The sequence below is a fragment of the Dipodomys ordii genome, unplaced genomic scaffold, assembly GCF_000151885.1.
Source record: "Dipodomys ordii isolate 6190 unplaced genomic scaffold, Dord_2.0 Scaffold116, whole genome shotgun sequence".
NCBI classification, from domain to species: domain Eukaryota; kingdom Metazoa; phylum Chordata; class Mammalia; order Rodentia; family Heteromyidae; genus Dipodomys; species Dipodomys ordii.
The window spans coordinates 3,955,477-3,975,110 of record NW_012267332.1 but is presented as its reverse complement, the minus strand read 5'-3'; the positions used below and the strand labels follow the sequence as shown (position 1 = coordinate 3,975,110).

Here is a 19,634-nt window from a genome sequence, read left to right as displayed (position 1 = left end):
AAAAAGAAAAAAGCTGGAAGTGGTGCTGTGGTTCAGTAGTAGAGTGGTAGCCTTGAGCTGAAGAGCTGAGGGACAGCGCCCAGGCCCAGAGTTCAGGCCCCATGACTAGACCCCCCCCCCCAAAAAAAGAAGACAAGGCTGGAGGAGTGCCTAGCAAGTGCAAGACCCTGAATTCAACACCTTCCCTGCTTACCACAGCATAACCATATTAAGGTCCTCCTATATTTGGAATTTCATGCAATCCCAGTTACCATTAATTTCTCCACAGACAGACTGCCAAAGAAAGCTCACCACAGAATGTGTGCTACCAAAAGTAAGAAGCTAACGAGTACCTCAGTAAGAACACAGTTTAAGGAACTGCTACAAACTTGTGCAGAATTCTCTGTTCTTAAGAGCCTATACGGAAGGTGGCTCAGTGGTAGAGTGCTTGCCTTGCATGCATGAGGTCCTGGGTTCGATTCCTCAGCACCACATAAGCAAAAAGAAAACAGCCGGATGAGGCTCAAGTGGTAGAGCGCTAGCCTTGAGCTGAAGAGTTGAGGGACAGTGCCCAGGCCCAGGGTTCAGGCCCCACGACCGGACCCCCCCCCCCAAAAAAAAGAGCCTATCCACACTAGCATGTTGAATCAAAGCAGAATATATATCCATGAAGCCAGGTATGGTGCTGCATATGTAAGTCTAAATACTCAGGAGGTTGAGACAGCAATATCTTGATTCCCAGGCCAGCTTGCGCTATATTTAACAAGATTCTATACCAAAAAAAGATTTAAAAAAACCCACAAACTTTTAACAATAAGGTGACCCTGAAAGACTTGGTAACTCTTGCAACAAGCAATTTTAAAGACACACACACACACAGAATGAAATGAACAATGTCAATGCCACCCACACTCAAATGCTTTCTAAAGAAAAGTTGAAGCTGGGCACTGGTGGCTCATACCTGTAATCCTAGCTACTGAGGAGGCTGAGATCTGAGGATCACTGTTCAAAGCCAGACCAGGCAGGAAAGTCCATGAGATTCGAATTATCTCCAATTAACCACCAGAAAAATGGACACTATGGCTAAAGTTGTAGCCTTGAGCTAAAGAGCTCAGGGACAGCACCCAGGAAGGAGCTCAGGCCCCACAACTGACAAAGCAAAACAAAACAAAAACAAACAACAACAACAACAAACAGCATTAGTGACTCACACCTGCAATCCTAGCTACTTAGGAGGCTGAGATCTGAGTATTGGTTCAAAAACAGCCCCGGCAGGAAAGTCCATGAGAATCCAATTATCTCCAATAAACCACTCAGACAACTGGAAGGGGCACTGTAGCACAAGTGATAGAGCTCTCGCCTATAGCTTAAGAGCTGAGGGAAAGCACCCAGGCCCAGAGTTCAAGCCCCATGACAGACAAAAAAAAAAAAAGAGAGAGACAGAGACAGAAAGACAGACAGGCAGAAGGAAGGAAAGAAAGAGAGAGAGAGAGAGAGAGAGGGAGGGAGGGAGGGAGAGAGGGAGGGAGGAAGGAAGGAGGAAAGAAAAAAAGAAAGAGAAAGAGGAAAAGAAGGAAAGAAAAAGTTGGAGCTAGCTGGTGGCTCATGCCTGTAATCTTAGCAACTCAGGAGTCTGAGATTTGAGGACTGGGGTTGAAAGAAAGTCCAGCCTGGGCAGAAAAGTCCCTGTGGCACATCTCCAATTCACCACTCAAAAACCAAAAGTAGAGCTGTGGCTCAAAGTGCTAGAGCACTAGCCTTGAGCAAAAAGAGCTCAGGGGCAGAGCCCAGGCCAGGGGTTCAAGTTCAACCAACAAAAATAAAAACAAAAAAGAAAGAAAAAGAAAAGTTAAGGCCAGATGCTAGTGGCTCACCCCTATAATCCTAGCTGTTTAGGAGGCTGAGATCTGAGTATCAAGGTTCAAAGCCAGCCCAGGCAGTAAAGTCTGAGTGACTCTTTATATCCAAGTAACCACTGGAAAAGATGGAGGTGGAGCTCTAGCTCAGGTGGCAGAGTGCTAGCCTTGAGCAAAAAAGCTCAGGGATAGCACACAGGCCCTTATTTTAAATCCCAAGACTAGCAACAACAAGAACAAGACACAAAAAAACAAAAAAACAAGAAGGAGGAGAAAAAAAGAGAAAAACCTGTACTTAAATAAGCCTAAGTGGGCTGAAAAGGTGGCTCAGTGGTAGAGTGCTTGCCTTGCATGCATGAGGCCCTAGGTTCGAGTCCTCAGCACCACGTAAGCAGAAAAAGCTGGAAGTGGCGCTGTGGCTCAAGTGGTAGAGTGCTAGCCTTGAGCAGAAGAGCAGCACCCAGGCCCAGAGTTCAAGTCCCACAATGGTGAGGGGGGAGGGGCAGAGCCTGATTAAGGAAACATTCTTGTGCGGGGTGCCCAGTGGCTCCCACCTGTAATCCTAGCTACTCAGGAGGCTGAGATCTGAGGATCTCGGTTCAAAGTCAGTCCAGGCAACAAAGTCCGTGAGACTCTTATCTCCAATAAACCACTAGAAAACCTGAAGTGGCGCTGTGGCTCAAGCGGTAGAGCGCTGGCATTGAGCTGAAGAGTTCAGGGATAGTGCCTAGGCCCAGAGTTCAAGCCTTACGACCAACCAAATAAAATAAAAATAAAATAAAATAGTAAGAATTAGCATAAATGAGAAACCACAGGAAAACATACTTGTCTTCTTATTACAAAAAGCAGGTGGTAAAAAAAACCAAAAAAGCAGGTGGTGCCTGATGGTATTCCCACTGGAGAACTAAGACAGTAAGAGGATCTTGAGTTCCAGACTAGTCTGGGCTATAGAGCAAGATTGTCTTTGGAAAAAAAAAAAGGGGGGGTGGGGGTGGGGGTCGGTGTTGGTGGAGAAGGTGCTGGTGGCTTTCACCTGTAATCCTAGCTCCTCAGGAGGATGAGATCTGAGGACTGTGGTTCAAAGCCAGCCTGGGCAGAAAAGTCCATGGTACTTATCTCCAATAAACTTCTCAGACAAAGCCAGAAGTGGCACTGTGGCTCAAGTGGTAGAATGCCAGCCTTAAGTGAAAAGCCTAAGGGATGGCTGCTCCCAGGTCTTGAGTTCAAGCCCCAGTACAAACACAGACACACAGACACACACACACACAAGAAAGAAAGAAAGAAAGAAAGAAAGAAAGAAAGAAAGAAAGAAAGAAAGAAAGAAAGAAAGAAAGAAAGAAAGAAAGAAAGAAAGAAAGAAAGAAAGAAAGAAGGAAGGAAGGAAGGAAGGAAGGAAGGAAGGAAAGAAGGAAGGAAAAAACAAAAAGAGGAAGAAAAAAAATAAAGGAGGGCTGGGAATGTGGCTTAGTGGTAGATCGCTTGCCTAGCATGCATGAAGCCCTGGATTTAATTTCTCAGTAGCACATTAACAGAAAAGGCTGGAAGTGATGCTGTGGCTCAAGTGGTAGTTGGTAGCCTTGAGCTGAAGAGCTCAGGGACAGCACCCAGGCCCAGAGTTCAAGCCCCATGAAAAAAAAAAAAAAGGAGACCATTTTATTTTTGTTTCTCTAACTGGCAAATTAAAAATAAAAACAAAAATATGTGGGGCTGGGAATGTGGCTTAGTGGTAGAGTGCTTGCCTAGCATGCATGAAGCCCTGGGTTCGATTCCTCAGTACCACATAAACAGAAAAGGCCAGAAGTGGTGTTGTGGCTCAAGTGGTAGACTGCTAGCCTTGAGCAAAGAGAAGCTCAGGTACAGTGCCCAAGCACTGAGTTCAAGCCCTAGGACTGGCAAAAAAAAAAAAAAAGCTATACTTGTGCCTGGACTGGCCTCCATGTATGATCCTCCCAATCTCATCCTCCTGATTAGCTAAGACTATAACCTTAAGCCACTATGCCTGGCATTATATGCCAATTCTGAAATGGAGTTATTAGTGTATATTTAACAGCATGGCACATAATTGAGACTTACTTACTTTAAAATAGTAGGCAAAGTTCATTAATAATCCTAAGATAAACAAATGACAAAGTGCTATCCTGTCCCTCAAAATTCACTTTTCAACCTAGAAAGAAAATACTAGTAAATCAAATAGAAAACAAAATTGTAAATAGCAAATTTAGCAACAAAAACACCCCAAGAAGTAGAATACCTTTTTCTAAAAAAAATGAGTTGGTTCACTATGAGAAAAACTATTAAATGCAAATAGAACAAAAAGACTAAAGAAAAATGTTTTATTTTCATGGTCAATAATTACTTACCTGACTGAGTGGGATACCGTTTCCTTTGTCCAGCTCACATTTCAAGATGTCAGTGGAAAGACTGATTCCTCCAAATCCTGCAAGCCAAATTTAGGGATAGATAGAGAAAATTATCAAAAACCAGGCCCCTACTACCTTGTCTTTGGAACAGTGGTTTTAGCTAAACATTCACTTAAGGGCTTAAACAAGGTAGAGGACATGCTGGTGGAGAATGCAAACATAGGAGCTCTGAACAAGAAAATAAAATAAAGATAATGACACATCACAGTCATGAAAAAAGATCTATGGCTGGATGCCTGTGGTTCACATCTGTAATTCTAGCAACTCAGGATGCTGAGATCTGAGGATTGCAGATCAAAGCCAGCTTGGGCAGGAAAGTCTGTGAAACTCCTTTTATGCATAATCATAAAACAATCATAAGGAAACAAAAGAATAGAAATCTGCTGTGTGTATCACACATCCTGGATAAATGCCAACAATGCCACAACAAAAAGAATGTCAACATTTTTTTGTGCCCATCCTGGGATTTGAACTTAGGGCCTAGGCACTGTCCCTGAACTGTTGTGCTCAAGGCTAGCAATCTACCACTTGAGGCACAGTCTTACTTCCAGCTTTTTTGATTAATTGAATTAGTTAATTGAATTTAGTTAATTAAAGAATCTCCTGAGGGGGCAGGCACAGGTGGCTCATGCCTATAATCCTAGCTAATAAGGAGGCTAAGATCTGAAGATCACGGTTCAAAGCCAGACAGAGAAAGAAAACCCGTGAGACTCTTGTTTTGTTTTGTTTTTGCCAGTCCTGGGGCTTGAACTCAGGGCCTGGGCACTATCCCTGAGCTTCTTTTGCTCAAGGTTAGCGCCATACCACTAGAACCACAATACCACTTCCGGCTTTTTCTGTTTATGTGGTACTGAGGAATCGAACCCATGCATGCTAGGCAAGCACTATACCACTAAGCCACATTCCCAGCCCTCCATAAGACTCTTATCTCCAATAAACTACCAGAAAACCAGAAGTAGCGCCGTGGCTCAAGTGGTAGAGTGCTAACCTTGAGCTGAAGAGCTGAGGGATAGCACCCAGGCCCAGAGTTAAAGCCCCACAACCTTAAAAAATAAAAAATTAAAAAAATTCATTTTTTTGTTTTGTTTTGTTTTTTTGCCTACACTAGCTTCCAACTGCAAGCTTCATATCAACCTCCTAAACAGCTAGGAATATAGGCATGAGCCTTTGGTGCCTAGTTAAGATCTTAACTTATAAAAAAAAATTTTTTTGCCAGTCCTGGGAATTGAACTCAAAGCCTAGGCACTGTTCCTGAGGCTCTCTGTGTTCAAGGCTAGTAGTATTCTACCACTGGAGTCACAGTGCCACTTCTGGACCTTTAACTTTTAACTGAGAAATGTAATAACAGCTTGAGGACTTATCTAAAGAGGAAACGAATTAGAAACAGATGAGCCTATGACAAAAAAGATGAACAGTGTGACATGTAAGACAGGAAAGAAGCCTGTAATCCTAGCTACTCAGGAGGCTGAGTCAGAGGATCACAGTTCAAAGCCAGCAGCAGAAAAGTCCTTGAGTCTCTTATCCCAATTAATCTCCAGAAAATAGGAAGTGGAGCTGTGGTTCAAAGAGGTAGAAAGAAAGCCTTGAGCACAAAAAAGCTCTGAACAGCACCCAGTCTCTCCAGTTCAAGCTCCAGGAATGAGGGGGGCGGGGGGAAGGGAAGCTTAGGGACAGAGTCCAGGTCCTGAGTTCAAGCTGCAGGACCAGTTTTTTAAAAAGCTAAGAAAGGTTGTAAAGGAAATGCAAATAAAGACAACCCTAATATACCACCTTACCCCAGTCAGAATGGCCCACATCCTAAAGTCAGCCAATGACAAATGTTGGAGGAGATGCAGACAAAGAGAAACCCTATTACACTGCTGATGGGAATGAACACTAATACAACCACTTTGGAAAGCAATCTGGAGGGTCCTCAGAAAGCTAAATATTGACCTCCCCTATGACCCAGCTATACCACTCCTAGGCATCTATCCTGAACAACAGAAACTGGGATACAAGGACACATGCACCTCCATGTTCATTGCAGCACTGTTTACAATAGCCAGGATATGGAAACAACCCAGATGCCCCCCCCAGATGAATGGATCCAAAAATTGTGGTACCTATACACAATGGAATATTGTGCAGCCATTAGAAAGGATAAAATAATGATATTTGCAGGGAAATGAATGGAACTAGAAAAAATCATGTTGAGTGAGGTAAGCCAAGAGCAAAGAGACAAACAGCACATGGTCTCCCTGATAAGTGGATGTTAAACTCAAAACGTAAGGTGATATGACAAAGTAAACAAGACTTGAGAAACAAAGGACCTCCACTCATATGGCCCAATCATTACTAAATGACCACATGCTGATCACATATATGGTACATATGTGTACATCGGAGGGAAACTAGGAGGAGGACACAGAAACAGAGGTTAACAGGGGAAAACATACAACAGTGGTACCCATCAGCTGCACTGGTAATTGTTCAAAACGAACTAAACAACTCAATGGCGTCGATGGGAGGGAGGGAGGAAATGAGCAGGAAAGAGGAAATAGTTGACACTAAGCAAAAGGAAAGAAATGTACCTGATGTGGAAGAAATAACTTGTCAAAGCTCATAGACCTGGTAAACTTTATAGACCACGATAAAGACAATTTGCCCCATGAGAGTTAGAATGTGTTTGTGACTGTAAGTAAGCATCACTGTCCCACAATACTGTGAAATTTATGTATTCACTTAATCACAATAAAAAATTGCAAAAAAAAGAAATGTATTCATATAACTGTAACCCCTCTGTACATCACCTTTATAATAACAATGAAAATAAGTAAGAAAAAAAAAGCTAAGAGACAGGTTCTAGATTCTGAGTTCAAGCCCCACAAATGACATTTAATAAAAACAACAACAAGGGCCAAACAGAGCCAGGCACCTGCCTCTAATCCTAGCTACTTAAGAAGCCGAGATCTGAGGATCATGGTTCAAAACCAGCCTGGGCAGCAAAGTCCTTGAAATTCTTATCCCCAGTAAACCACCAGAAAGCCGGAAGTGGCACTGTGGCTCAAGTGGTAGAGTGCTATCCTGGAACTGAAGAACTAAGGGACTGTGCCCAGGCCCAGAGTTCAAGCCCTACTACTGACAAAAAAAAAAAAAAAAGGAAAAGAAAAAAGGCCAAACAGCATAGCTTGTGTGCCTCACTCCTATTAATCCTAGGTACTCAGGAGGCTGAGATCCTCAGGAGCAAGGTTTGATGCTCAATACCACAAAAAAAAAAAAAAAAAAAAGAATGGTGATTGGGGGTGTAGCTCAGTGGTAATGAAGAATCCTATAAGAGGATAAGCATGTGAGGAAAGGGAAAGGAAAAAGCAAAGGGAAAGGAAGACATGGAGGCATATCAGTTGGTAAGGTATGTGCTTAGCAGGAATGAGATTCTAGATTCAACTCCAAGCACCATAAAAAATAAGAAAGGTCCTGGTGATGGTGGCTCACATCAGTAATTCTAGCTACCCAGGAGGCTGAGATTTGAGGGGGGAAAAAGAAAAGAAAATGGGAACATTAGCCAGGTGCCGGTGGCTCACACCTATAATCCTAGCTATTTAGGAGACTGAGATCCGAGGATCACGGTTCAAAGCCAGCCCAAGCAGGAAAGTCCGTGAAACTCTTATTTCCATTAAACCACCAGAGAACTGGAAGTGGCGCTGGGGCTCAAGCACTCGCCTTGAGCTGAAGAGCGCAGGGACAGTGCTCAAGCCCAGAGTTCAAGCCCCATGACTGACAAAAAAAAGAAAGAAAATGGGAGCATGAATTATACTTTTAAGTACCAACTCTACCACTAGTTAGCCAAGTGATAGTGTTAGTCACTTATCTAGCGTTGGAACAAAATAATTGGCACAAACAGGTTAAAAGGAAAAAAGATTTAGGTATCACAGTTTCAGAAGTTTCAGCTCAAGCTGTCTGTCCCTTTTGACCTATGTTAAGCTACAAGGAAGAGCAGAGCAGAGCTGCCTGTATCAGTCACTTTTCCAATAGTGGAATGAAATTACCATTATAAGCAAGTTAAAAGGAGAAAAGAAAAATTTCTAAATTGAAAAAAAAAAAGGAGAAAAGAAAATCAGTGGGTGGTGGCTCACAGCTGTAATCCTAGCTACTCAGGAGGCTGAGGTCTGAGGATCTTGGGCATTTTTTTTTCCAGTCTGACACTTTCACTCAGGGCCTAAGCACTGTCCTTGAGCTTTTGCGCTGGAGGCTAGAGCTCTGTACCAATTGAGTCACACTTTGTCTTCCAACTTTTGGGTTAATTAATTAAAGATAAGAGTTTGTAGACGTTGCTACTGGGACTGGTTTTTGAACCTCAATCATCATAAGATCTCAGCCTCCTGAGTAGCTAGGATTACAGGGGTGAGCTACAAGTGCACAGTTTCTTCTTCTTCTTCTTCCTCCTGCTCCTCCTCCTCTTCTTCTTCTTCTTCTTCTCCTTCCTCTTCCTCCTCCTCCTTTTTCATTTTCATTTTTGGTTGTTAATTGGAGATTGACCCGAGGTGGATTTGAACCGTGATCCTCAGATCTCAGTCCTCTGAGTAGTTAGGATTATAGGAATAAGCCACTAGTAGCTGGCTTTTTTTTTTTTGTTTCGGTTTGCTTTTGTCATCCTGGGGCTTGAACTCAGGGCCTGGGCACTGTATCTGGGCTTCTTTTGCTCAAGGCTAGAACTCTATAAGTTGAACCAAAGCTCCACTTCTGACCTTTTCTGTTTATGTGGTACTGAGGAATTGAACCCAGGGCTTCATACTAGGCAAGCACTCTACCACTAAGCCACATTCCCAGCCCTTGAGGATCAATTTTATTAATATCTCTAAACTTCCTCCACAAAGTCCTATCTCAAAAAGATTCTATCACCTCCCAACAGCATTACACTTGGGAACCAAACCTTTACCACATGGGGCTTTGGGAGACATTTAAGACTTAAAAGAAGCAGTGTATGCCCCTGTAGTAGCAACACAGGGGAGGATGAGGCAAGTTAATCAAATAAGATCAAGAGTTTGAGACCACCCTGGATAATATAGAAACAACAACCTAGTATCTAGCTTATACAAGGCCCTAGATAGGATCTGAAGCACCACAAAACAACAATAATCCAAACCACAACAGTAAAATGTACTTCTCTGGTAAAGCTATTTATGCATTCTAAGACTCATTTTTAAAATCAGATGGGGGGCTGGGAAGGTGGCTAAGTGGTAGAGTGCTTGCCTTGCATGCACGAGGCCCTGGGTTCGATTCCTCAGCACCACATAAGCAGAAAAAGCCGGATGTGGTGCTGTGGCTCAAGTGGTAGAGCACTAGCCTTGAGCTGAAGAGCTGAGGGACAGCGCCCAGGCCCAGAGTTCAGGCCTCATGACCGGCAGAAAAAAGTAAATTTAAAAAATAAAATAAAATAATAAGATGGAAACTGACTCTGGTTTTTGGTAAAGATTCGGTGAGAGAGAGCACACAGTGTGAGAACTCATAGTAGATGCTCAATAAAAAGCATCAAATAAATAAGCTAAGCATCTCATATTGCCCTGAGAACAAAAGAAAATAGAAAATGGAAAAATAGTGCTGGAAGCCAGTGGCTCATGCCTATAATCCTAACTACTAAGGAGGCTGATATCTGAGATTCACGATTCAAAGCCAGCCAGGGAAGGAAAGTCAGTGATACTTTTTTTTTTTTTGGGTCCAGTCGTGGGGCCTGAACTCTGGGCCTGGGCACTGTCCCTCAGCTCTTCAGCTCAAGGCAAGCGCTCTACCACTTGAGCCACAGCACCACTTCTGGCTTTTTTTTTCTTTTTGCTTATGTGGTGCTGAGGAATCGAACCCAGGGCCTCATGCATGCAACAAAATACCAGAAAACCGGAAGTGGTGCTTGTGGCTCAAATGGTGGAGCACTTGCCTTGAACTGAAGAGTTGAGGGACAGCACACAGGCCCAGAGTTCAAGGCCCATGACCCACAAAAAAAAGAAAGAAAGAGAGAGAACGTTTTAACGTAGCTTTTCTCCAGAAAGGTTAAAACTTCTATAGAAATGACAGAGGAAGCTGGGCAGCCAAGGCAGGAAAGTCTGTGAGACTCTTATCTCCAATTAACCACAAGAAAACCAGAAGTGGTGCTGTGGCTCAAGTGGTAGAGCACTCGCCTTGAACTGAAGGCTCAGAGACAGTGCAAGGGACCAGAGTTCAAGCCCCATGACTGACAAAAAAAAAGAGAAAAGAAATGACAGAGGAGTGAAGTACATTAAAATCAGGGTACAGGCTGGGAATGTGGCATAGTGGTAGAGTGCTTGCCTAGCATGCATGAAGCCCTGGGTTCGATTCCTAAGTACTACATAACAGAAAAAGCCAGAAGGGGCACTGTGGCTTAAGTGGTATAGTGCTAGCCCTAAGCAAAAGAAGTTCAGGGACAGTGCCAGGCTGAATTCAAGCCCTAGGACTAGCAAAAAAATAAAATAAAATAAAGGTACAATTAACATAAGCTACTAAATATGAAATGAAGGGAAAATTTTAAAAAGAAAACATAAGTTACAATTTTCTGGATACTTATGAATGAATAAAGTTTTCGAAGTCAATCTGAAAAGAACAAAGAAATAGGGGAATCTAGCCGCGAGCCAGTGGCTCATGCCTATAAAAGTAGCTACTAAGAAGGCTGAGATCTAAGGATCAAAGCCAGCCCAGGCAGCAAAGTCTATGAGACTCTTATCTCCAATAAACCACGAGAAAACCAGAAGTGGCACTGTGGCTCAAGTGGTAGAGCACTAGCCTTGAGCTGAAGAGCTGAGGGACAGCTCCCAAGCCCAGAGTTCAAGCCCCACGACTGACAAAAAGAAAGAAAGAAAGAAAGAAATGGAAGAATCATAGAGAATAAATGAGTTAACTACAACAAAACATATAACATATAGTTCCTTCTGTATGCATAGCCCACTTTGTGAATATTCTGTCTTGGTGAATTTAATGTTAGGAAAAAAGAAATTCAGAAGCAAACTGATTCCATTTATTTTTTCTAGATTCAGCTATAAAGGAAAGTTCCACAGTAACAAAATGGGAGAATCTGTAGACACATTACACTTAACCTATGCTAGAAGTTGGCAAACTTTCTATAAAGAGCCAGTTGGTAATATTTTTAGGCCCTAGTCTGTATCAACTACTTAACTACACTGTAGTACAAAAGACAATAAGGAAGACTGTGTTCTAATAAAATCTCACAAAAGGGGCTGGGAAGGTGGCTCAGTGGTAGAGCGCTTGCCTTGCATGCCAGAGGCCATGAGTTTGATTCCTCAGCACCACATAAGAAAAAAGCCAGAAGTGGTGCTGTGGTTCAAGTGGTAGAGCGCTAGCCTTGAGCTGAAGAGCTGAGGGACAGCGCCCAGGCCCAGAGTTCAGGCCCCACGACTGGACGAAAAAAAAAAAAAACTCACAAAAATAGGAATTTAGGGGCTGGTAATGTAGCTGAATGGTAGAGTACACACTTAGTATGAAGCTTTGAGTTCAATTCACAGCATCAAAACCAAATCAAAACAGGAGCATATGCTACCTACTTACTTGAGTTACCCTTCCACCCCTCCACTTCCCCACTTCACTTCTGATTTTCTTTTTGGTTGGTCATGGGGCTTGAACTCGGGGCCTATGTACTGTCCCTGAGCTCTCTTGCTCAAGGCTAGTGCTCTACCACTTTGAGCTACAGTATCACTTCTGGATTTCTGGTGATTAATTGGTGATAAGAGTTTCATCACCTTTCCTGTCTAAGCTGGCTCTGAACCATGTTCCTCAGATCTTAGCCTCCTGAGTCGATAGGATTACAGGCATGAGCCACTGGCACCCAGCTCCATTTCTGATTCTCAGCAGTGGTTTGCACAGACTAGCTCACCTCCCAACTTATTTCTGAAGAGGATCTATGATAGAGTAGGTTGTAGGCTCTAAAACTACTGGCCTGTCACTTGTGTTCTGGAAATGGCATTTCTAAGAGCCTGCCTGACAGGAGCCAAGGGGAGAGCCAGCCTTTCCTCCCCTACTTACCTTATTCACTGTGTTACCTTAATCACTGAGAAGATTCCCCTCCTCTTCTGCTGTGCACTCTCTCACAAAGATCTGACAGATTTGGTGTCTTCACAGAGCCAGAGATAAGGCTGAATGGTAGAGTGCTCATCTACTATTGACAAGGCCGAAAGTTTGATACACAGCACTACATATGCAGAAACAAACAGAAACAATTGAACAAAAACTGCTATCTTCCACCAGGAACTGGTGGCTCACACCTGTAATCCTAACTACTCAGGAGGCTGAGTTCTGAGGATTGCAGTTCAATGCCAACCCTGGCAGGATAGTCCCGTGAGACTCTTATTTCCAATTAACCACCAGAAACCGAAGTGGTGCTGTGGATCAAAATGGTAAGTGCTAGCTTTGAGCAAAAGAACTCAGGGATAAAACAACACGCAGGCCCCAAGTTCAAGCTCCACAATCAACAACAAAAAACTTGATAATTTCCATAATCCAGACTACTGAGGACATCATCTATGACCTTTTCCACACTTAGTATTGAAAGATTGGTGGGTATTACAAGAATGAGTAGAGCGGGGCAGATGGAGGGGTGGCTCAGTGGTAGAGCGCTTGCCTTGCATGCATGAGGTCCTGGATTCAATTCCTCAGCACCACATAAGCAGAAAAAAGCCAGAAGTGGTGCTGTGGTTCAAGTGGTAGAGCAGTAGCCTTGAGCTAAAGAGCTGAGGGACAGCGCCCAGGTCCAGAGTTCAGACCCCAGGACTGGAAAAAGTAAGTGACTGGGAAGAAAGAAAAAACATGTTGTTGCTTAGTTTAATATCAACATTTTTCTGTTTTTTGTTTTGTTTGGTTTTGCCAGTCCTTGGTCTTGAACTCGGAGGCCTGGGCACTGTGCCTGAGCCTCTCTGTGCTCAAGACTAATGGCCTACCACACCACTTCCGGCTTTTTTATTTATGTGGTATTGAGGAATCAAACCCAGAGCTTCATGCATACTAGGCAAACATTCTACCACTAAGCCAAATTCCCAGCCCTAACATAATCATTTTTAATATAAAGTTTCACATCATTTTACCATGTTCACATGGTAAAAGAAAATCTACTAACATGATACATTTACTAGTTATTTATTTCTTTGCCCAACTTCATAAGCATGAAAGGTCCATAATAGCAGGACTTTGTAAGTGTATAGAAAGGGCTCCAGCACTAAGTAGGTGTTTAATAACTATCTGCTGAAAGAAGACTAGTGCCACATGGCAATCATTTTCCCTTTTCTTCTCTACCAGGCTACTGGGGAACCGCGTTGAAAGTATTAACAAAGCCGGACACCGGTGGCTCACGCCTGTAACCCTAGCTACTCAGGAGGCTGAGATCTGAGGATTTCAGCTCAAAGCCAGCCCAGGCAGGAAAGTCCTTGAGACTCTTATCTCCAGAAAACCAGGGGTGGCACTGTGGCTCAAGTGGTAGAGCACTAGCCTTGAGCTGAAGACCTCAGGGGCAGCACCCAGACCCAGAGTTCAAGACCCATGACTGACAAAAAAAAAAAAGTGGGGCTGGGAAGGTGGCTCAGTGGTAGAGCGCTTGCCTTGCATGCATGAGGCCCTGGGTTTGATTCCTCAGCACCACATAAGCAAAAAGAAAAAAGCTGGAAGTGGCACTGTGGCTCGAGTGGTAGAGCGCTCGTCTTGAGCTGAAGAGCTGAGGGACAGCACCCAGACGCAGAGTTCAGGCCCTACGACCGGACCCAAAAACAAAAACAAAAAACAAGTATGAACAACTTACCAAGGTTTCCGAGTTGCTTTACAAGGACATCCACAGCAACAGTGATTCATCCTGGAGCACTGGTGAACTTTCTGAGTCAGAAGCCTTAGTGAAAAGAACAGGAAGATCTTAAAAACTACTCTTAAATCAATAAAAAGGCTTTTTGCTACACAGGAATCCACATGTTCTACAAACACCCTAGGTGATTTTATGCAAAATAAAATGTTACAGCACGGAAACTTCCATTATCAGAAGTACTCAAAAGCTATTGTAAAAAAATAAATTAGCATTAAAAAATCATTCTGAAGCCGGGCGCTGGTGGCTCACGCCTGTAATCCTAGCTACTCAGGAGGCTGAGATCTGAGGATCGCGGTTCAAAGCCAGCCTGGGCAGGAGAGACCGTGAGACTCTTATCTCCAATAAACCACCAGAAAACCGGAAGTGGCGCTGTAGCTCAAGTGGTAGAGCGCTCGCCTTGAGCTGACGAGCTGAGGGACAGCGCTCAGGCCCAGAGTTCAAGCCCCATGACCGACCAAAAAAAAAAAAAAATCATTCTGAGCTGGGAGCCAGTAGCTCACACCTGCAATCTTGGCTACTCAGGAGGCTGAGGATCAGGGTTCGAAGCCAGCCCAGGCAGAAAAGTCCCTGAGAGACTCTTGTCTCAAAAACCGGAGGTTGGGGGCTGGGAAGGTGGCTCAGTGGTAGGGCGCTTGCCTTGCATGCATGAGGCCCTGGGTCCGATTCCTCAGCACCACATAAGCAAAAAGAAAAAAGCCCGAAGTGGTGTTGTGGCTCAAGAGGTAGAGCGCTAGCCTTGAGCTGAAGAGCGGAGGGACAGCGCCCAGGCCCAGAGTTCAGGCCCCATGACCAGACTCAAAAAAAAACAAACCAGAAGTGGCTCTGTGGCTCAAAATGGTAAGAGTACTAGCCTGGAGTGAAGTAGCTTAAGGACAGTGCCTAGGCCCTGAGTTTAAGCCCCATGACTGACAAAAAAAATTAATTCTGGTCTTACATAGCCTCCTTCGACTTGGATAGAATATAGATGAGGCACTGGGTAGAAGACAAAAGTATTACCTTAGATTCAAATCCATTTGCTACTCCTAAGTAGCTATAATTTTGGGTGCTTTCCACATCTCTCACTTTTACAAAAATGGGAGAATGGGAAAAGGAGGTTAGGTCCTAAAGATCCTAAGGATAAGCCAGATGCTGGTGGCTCATCTCTGTAATTTCAGCAACTCAGGAGGTTGAGAGCTGAGAATGGAGCCCTAGTACTTGTGGCTCATGCCTGTTCTAACTATTCAGGAGGCTGAGATCTGAGGATTGTGGTTCAAAGCCATCTGGGACAGGAAAGCCATGAGACTCTTATTTCTAATTAACCACCAGAAAAACCAGAAGTGGTTCAAAGAGTTAGCACACTAGCCTTGAACAAAAAAGCTCCAGGACAGTGCCCAGGACCAGAGTTCAAGCCTCATGACCACCACCAACAACAAAAAGAACATAATGATGATGCTAATGTGAAATTTGAGGTTGGATAAATGGCTGAAAGTGAAGGAGTACCTCAAGTGGTAGAACACTGGTTATGAACAAAAATGTGAATAAGAAATGGAGGCCTTGCCACTCATGGCCTTTGTCAGAAGCCAGTTCAAAGCCAGCCTGAGCTGCATAATAAAATTCTCTCTTGCCTCAGTCAGTAGAGTGCCAGCCAAAGAACAAAAGCATTAGATATCAAACCAAGTTCAAATCCTAATCTTGGACCTAAAAAAGAAAAAAAAAAAGATTCTTTTTCAAAAGGGGGGGGGGGCGGGCGCTGGTGGCTCATGCCTGTAATCCTAGCTTTACTCAGGAGGCTGAGTCTGAGGATCGCAGTTCAAAGCCAGCCCGGGCAAGAGAGACCGTGAGACTCCTATCTCCAATAAACCACCAGAAAACCAGAAGTGGCACTGAGGCTCAAGTGGTAGAGCACTAGCCTTGAGCTGAAGAGCTGAGGGACAGTGCCCAGGCCCAGAGTTCAGGCCCCATGACCGGACCTCCAAAAAATATATTTTTTTTTTCTTTCCAGCTATCTCAGTTTACTTGAGCTAATCAATTTCATTCCTTTCATTTTCCTTCAAATGTCATTAAGTCCATTCCTTGAGCAACTAAAGCTGCTACTTACTACTATTACACCAAAATATGCACCCCTGCAAGCGGTTTCTGCCACAAGCAATTGTAATTACTTAATCCCTGAGGGACATAGGTGGGAAAGGTATGTGGACAGACCTAATTGGGCAATAAGTAAGGACAAACTCTAATCTGTGAAATGCCTGCATAAAGAGGGAGTGGGGTGTGGGGGAATGTAGTGGTACATTCTCTAAAAATAATCTCTTTTTCCACTACTCCCTTCAAAAATAATCTTTTTCCACCAATCCCTTCCCCCACCTCAACCAGCTTGCCAAAACTAAATTAGTTCAACTTCAATCCCTTCATATTCCCATTTACCCTGTCTTGGTTCAGGAATGCTTTCAATGTTTTTCTGTTTGTTTATTTGGGGTTGGGAGGAGATGCTGGTACTAGGGCTTGAACTCAGGACCTGTCTTTGTCTCAAGTTTTTCACTCAAGGCTGGCACTTGAGCCCCAGTTCCACATTTGGCTTTTTTGAGGTTAACTAAGAGTAACAGTCTCATGGACTTTCTTGTCTTGGCTAGTTTTGAACTATGATCCTCAGATCTCAGGCTCCTGAATAGCAAGGATTACTGGCATGAGTCACCTGTGCCTAGCTTCTAAGTGTTTTTACATATCCATAAACACATATTTGATAATATATCTCCAGAAATCAATAGAAAACTTTATTACAACAATGGAGGAGGTAACAATGCTTATAAGAAATGTACTCATTACCTTGCCCATGTAATTGTAACCCCTCTGTATGGTATTTTCACAATAAAAAAAAAAGAAAGAAAACTTTATTACTAAGAGAATTATAAAGTTGTACTTGACCAGATCTCTACCTTGAGCTTAAATCACAGGAGTGAGACACAAAGAGGTTCATGATGAACATTCCAGTGGTGCCTACTTGAAAACATGACTGTTATTAACAAAAACAAACCACCAAAAGACTAATGACAATTGTCCAAATTAAAGATCCATGTAGCAGAATTCCAAAGTTATACTAAAGCATATCACCTTATTGGCATTATGACTTTGTGGTTTTTCCTTTATCATCTCAAAAATCCAAGTAGAAGTTGCTCAGAAAACCATTTGCTCCCCATACCACAGACTTGAATATTCCAAGCAGTTTAAGACAATGAGCTGGTAAGTTGGTATCTCCATCTGTCCTTCGTCCACCTATTTCTCATAAATAACTATTATTTGCAGCCATTTTCTTCCAAAACCAAAATGGCTCCTCTCTCTGAGATTCTCGTTTCCTGTTCATTCCAGGTTAGATATGCTTATACAAACTTACTAGGATGACATTCAACCTCAACTTGGAAGATAGAGGCAAGAATCAAAAGAAACCATTTTGTAGCACCATGATGATGAATCAATTGTGGCTCAGTGGTAGAGCACTTGCCTTGCATGCTTGAGCACCACATAAGCAAAAAGAAAAAAGCCAGAAGTGGCGCTGTGTCTCAAGTGGTAGAGCGCTAGCCTTGAGCTGAAGAGCTGAGGGACAGTGCCCAGGCCCAGAGTTCAGGCCGCACGACAGGACCCCCCCCCAAAAAAAAGAATCAAAAGAAACCATTTTGTAGCACCATGATGATGAATCAATCTGATACATACAAGATTTAAACAGATGAGGACAGAAAGATTTTTAGAATCTATCCAATAAAGATGAGAAAGATGAGTTAAGGGGTTGGAAGTATGGCTCAGTTGGTAGAGCAGTAACCAATGAGCAAAAGGGTCAGGTACTGAATGAGAAAGAAAGAAAGGAAGGAAGGAAGGAAGGGAGGAAGGGAGGGAGGGAGGGAGGGAGGGAAGAAGAAAGACAGAAAGAAAGAAAGAAAGAAAGAAAGAAAGAAAGAAAGAAAGAAAGAAAGAATGAAAGAACGAAAAAGAAAGAAAGAAGGAAAGAAAGAAAGAGGGGGGAAGCCAGGTGCTGGTAGCTCACTCCTGTAATCATAGCTCCTCAGGAGGTTGAGATCTAAGGACCGCGGTTTGAAGCCAGTGGGGACAAGAAAGTCCCTGACACTTTTTTTCATTTGGTCAGCCATGGGGCTTGAACTCTGGGCCTGAGGGCTCTCTCAGCTCTTCAGCTCAAGGCTAGGGCTCTACCAATTGAGCCACAGCCCCACTTTCAGCTTTTTCTGTTTATGTGGTGCTGAGAATCAAACCCAGGGCCTCATGCATGCAATGCAAGCACTCTAGCACTGAGCCACCTTCTCAGGCCCCTCCCCACCCACCCCCACACTTATCTCCAGTTTACCCCCAGAAAACCGGAAGTGGCACAGTGGCACTGTGGTGCAAAGTGGTAGAGTGTTTGACTTGAGCAGTAAAGCTCAGGGACAGCACCCAGTCCCTGAGTTCAAACCCCACAACCAACAAAAAGACGAAAAATAAAAATAAAATAAAGTGGACAACATATAACGCTTTACAACATGCTTCTTCCAAATTTTCTGTTGAAATTTTTTGGGGAAGAAAATTATTTTTGCCAGGCACTGGTGGCTATAATTCTAGCTACACAGGAGGCTGAGATCTGAGGATTGCGGTTCAAAGCCGGCCCGAGCAGTCCCAGAGACTCTTATCTCCAATTAACCACCTGAAAACTGGAAGTGGTGTTGTGGCTCAAGTGGTAGAATGTTAGCCTTGAGCTGAAGAGGTGAGGGACAGCACCCAGGCCCAGAGTTCAAGCCTCATGAGTGACAAAAAGAATTGATGCCAGTCCTGGGGCTTGTACTCAAGACCTGGGCACTGTCCTTGAGCACCACCTCTCAAGGCTAGTACTCTACAATGGAGTCACAGTTCCACTTCTCCCCCAATCCTGGGGCTTTAACTTAGGGCCTGGCCTGTGCACTGCCCTTGAGTTTCTTTTGCTCAGTGCTAGTACTCTACCAGTTGAGCCACATCACCACTTTCGGCTTTTTCTGTTTCTGTGGTACTGAGGAAATGAACCCAGGTCTTCATGCATGCTAGGTAATAAGCACTCTACCACTCAGCCACATTCCCAGCCCTCATTTCTGGCTTCTTTAGTAGTTAATTGGCATTTCATGGACTTTCCTACCTGGGCTGACTTTGAACTCTGATCCTCAGGGGTTGGGAAGGTGGCTCAGTGGTAGAGCGCTTGCCTTGCATGCCTGAGGCCCTGGTTCGATTCCTCAGCACCACGTAAGCAAAAAGAAAAAAGCTGGAAGTGGTGCTGTGGCTCAAGTGGTAGAGCACTAGCTTGAGCTGAAGAGCTGAGGGACAGCGCCAGGCCCAGAGTTCAGGCACCACGACCGGACCCCCCCCCCCAAAAAAAAAGAACTCTGATCCTCAGATCTCAGCCTCCTGAGTAGCTAGGATCACTGGTGTGAGACACCAAGAGCACTTGGCTGGTTTTTTTGCTGTTCTTGTTTTGTTTTTTTGTTTTACTGGTCAGTCATGGGGCTTGAACTCTGGACCTGGGCACTGTCCCTCAGCTCTTCAGCTCAAGGCTAACAC

General features: G+C 43.8%; 1 long non-coding RNA gene across 1 annotated transcript in view; it reads right to left on the bottom strand.

Annotated features, from left to right (window-relative positions):
• The window catches only part of LOC105995194, an 80,008-nt gene that overhangs the window by 47,910 nt on the left and 12,464 nt on the right, over positions 1–19,634 (bottom strand). The window contains exons 2-5 of the long non-coding RNA XR_001175553.1: positions 17,006–17,066; positions 14,040–14,123; positions 12,295–12,443; positions 4,196–4,272 (exon numbers count right to left, since the gene is read on the bottom strand). This is a non-coding gene — a long non-coding RNA (uncharacterized LOC105995194). The remainder of the gene's footprint in view (positions 1–4,195; positions 4,273–12,294; positions 12,444–14,039; positions 14,124–17,005; positions 17,067–19,634) is intronic.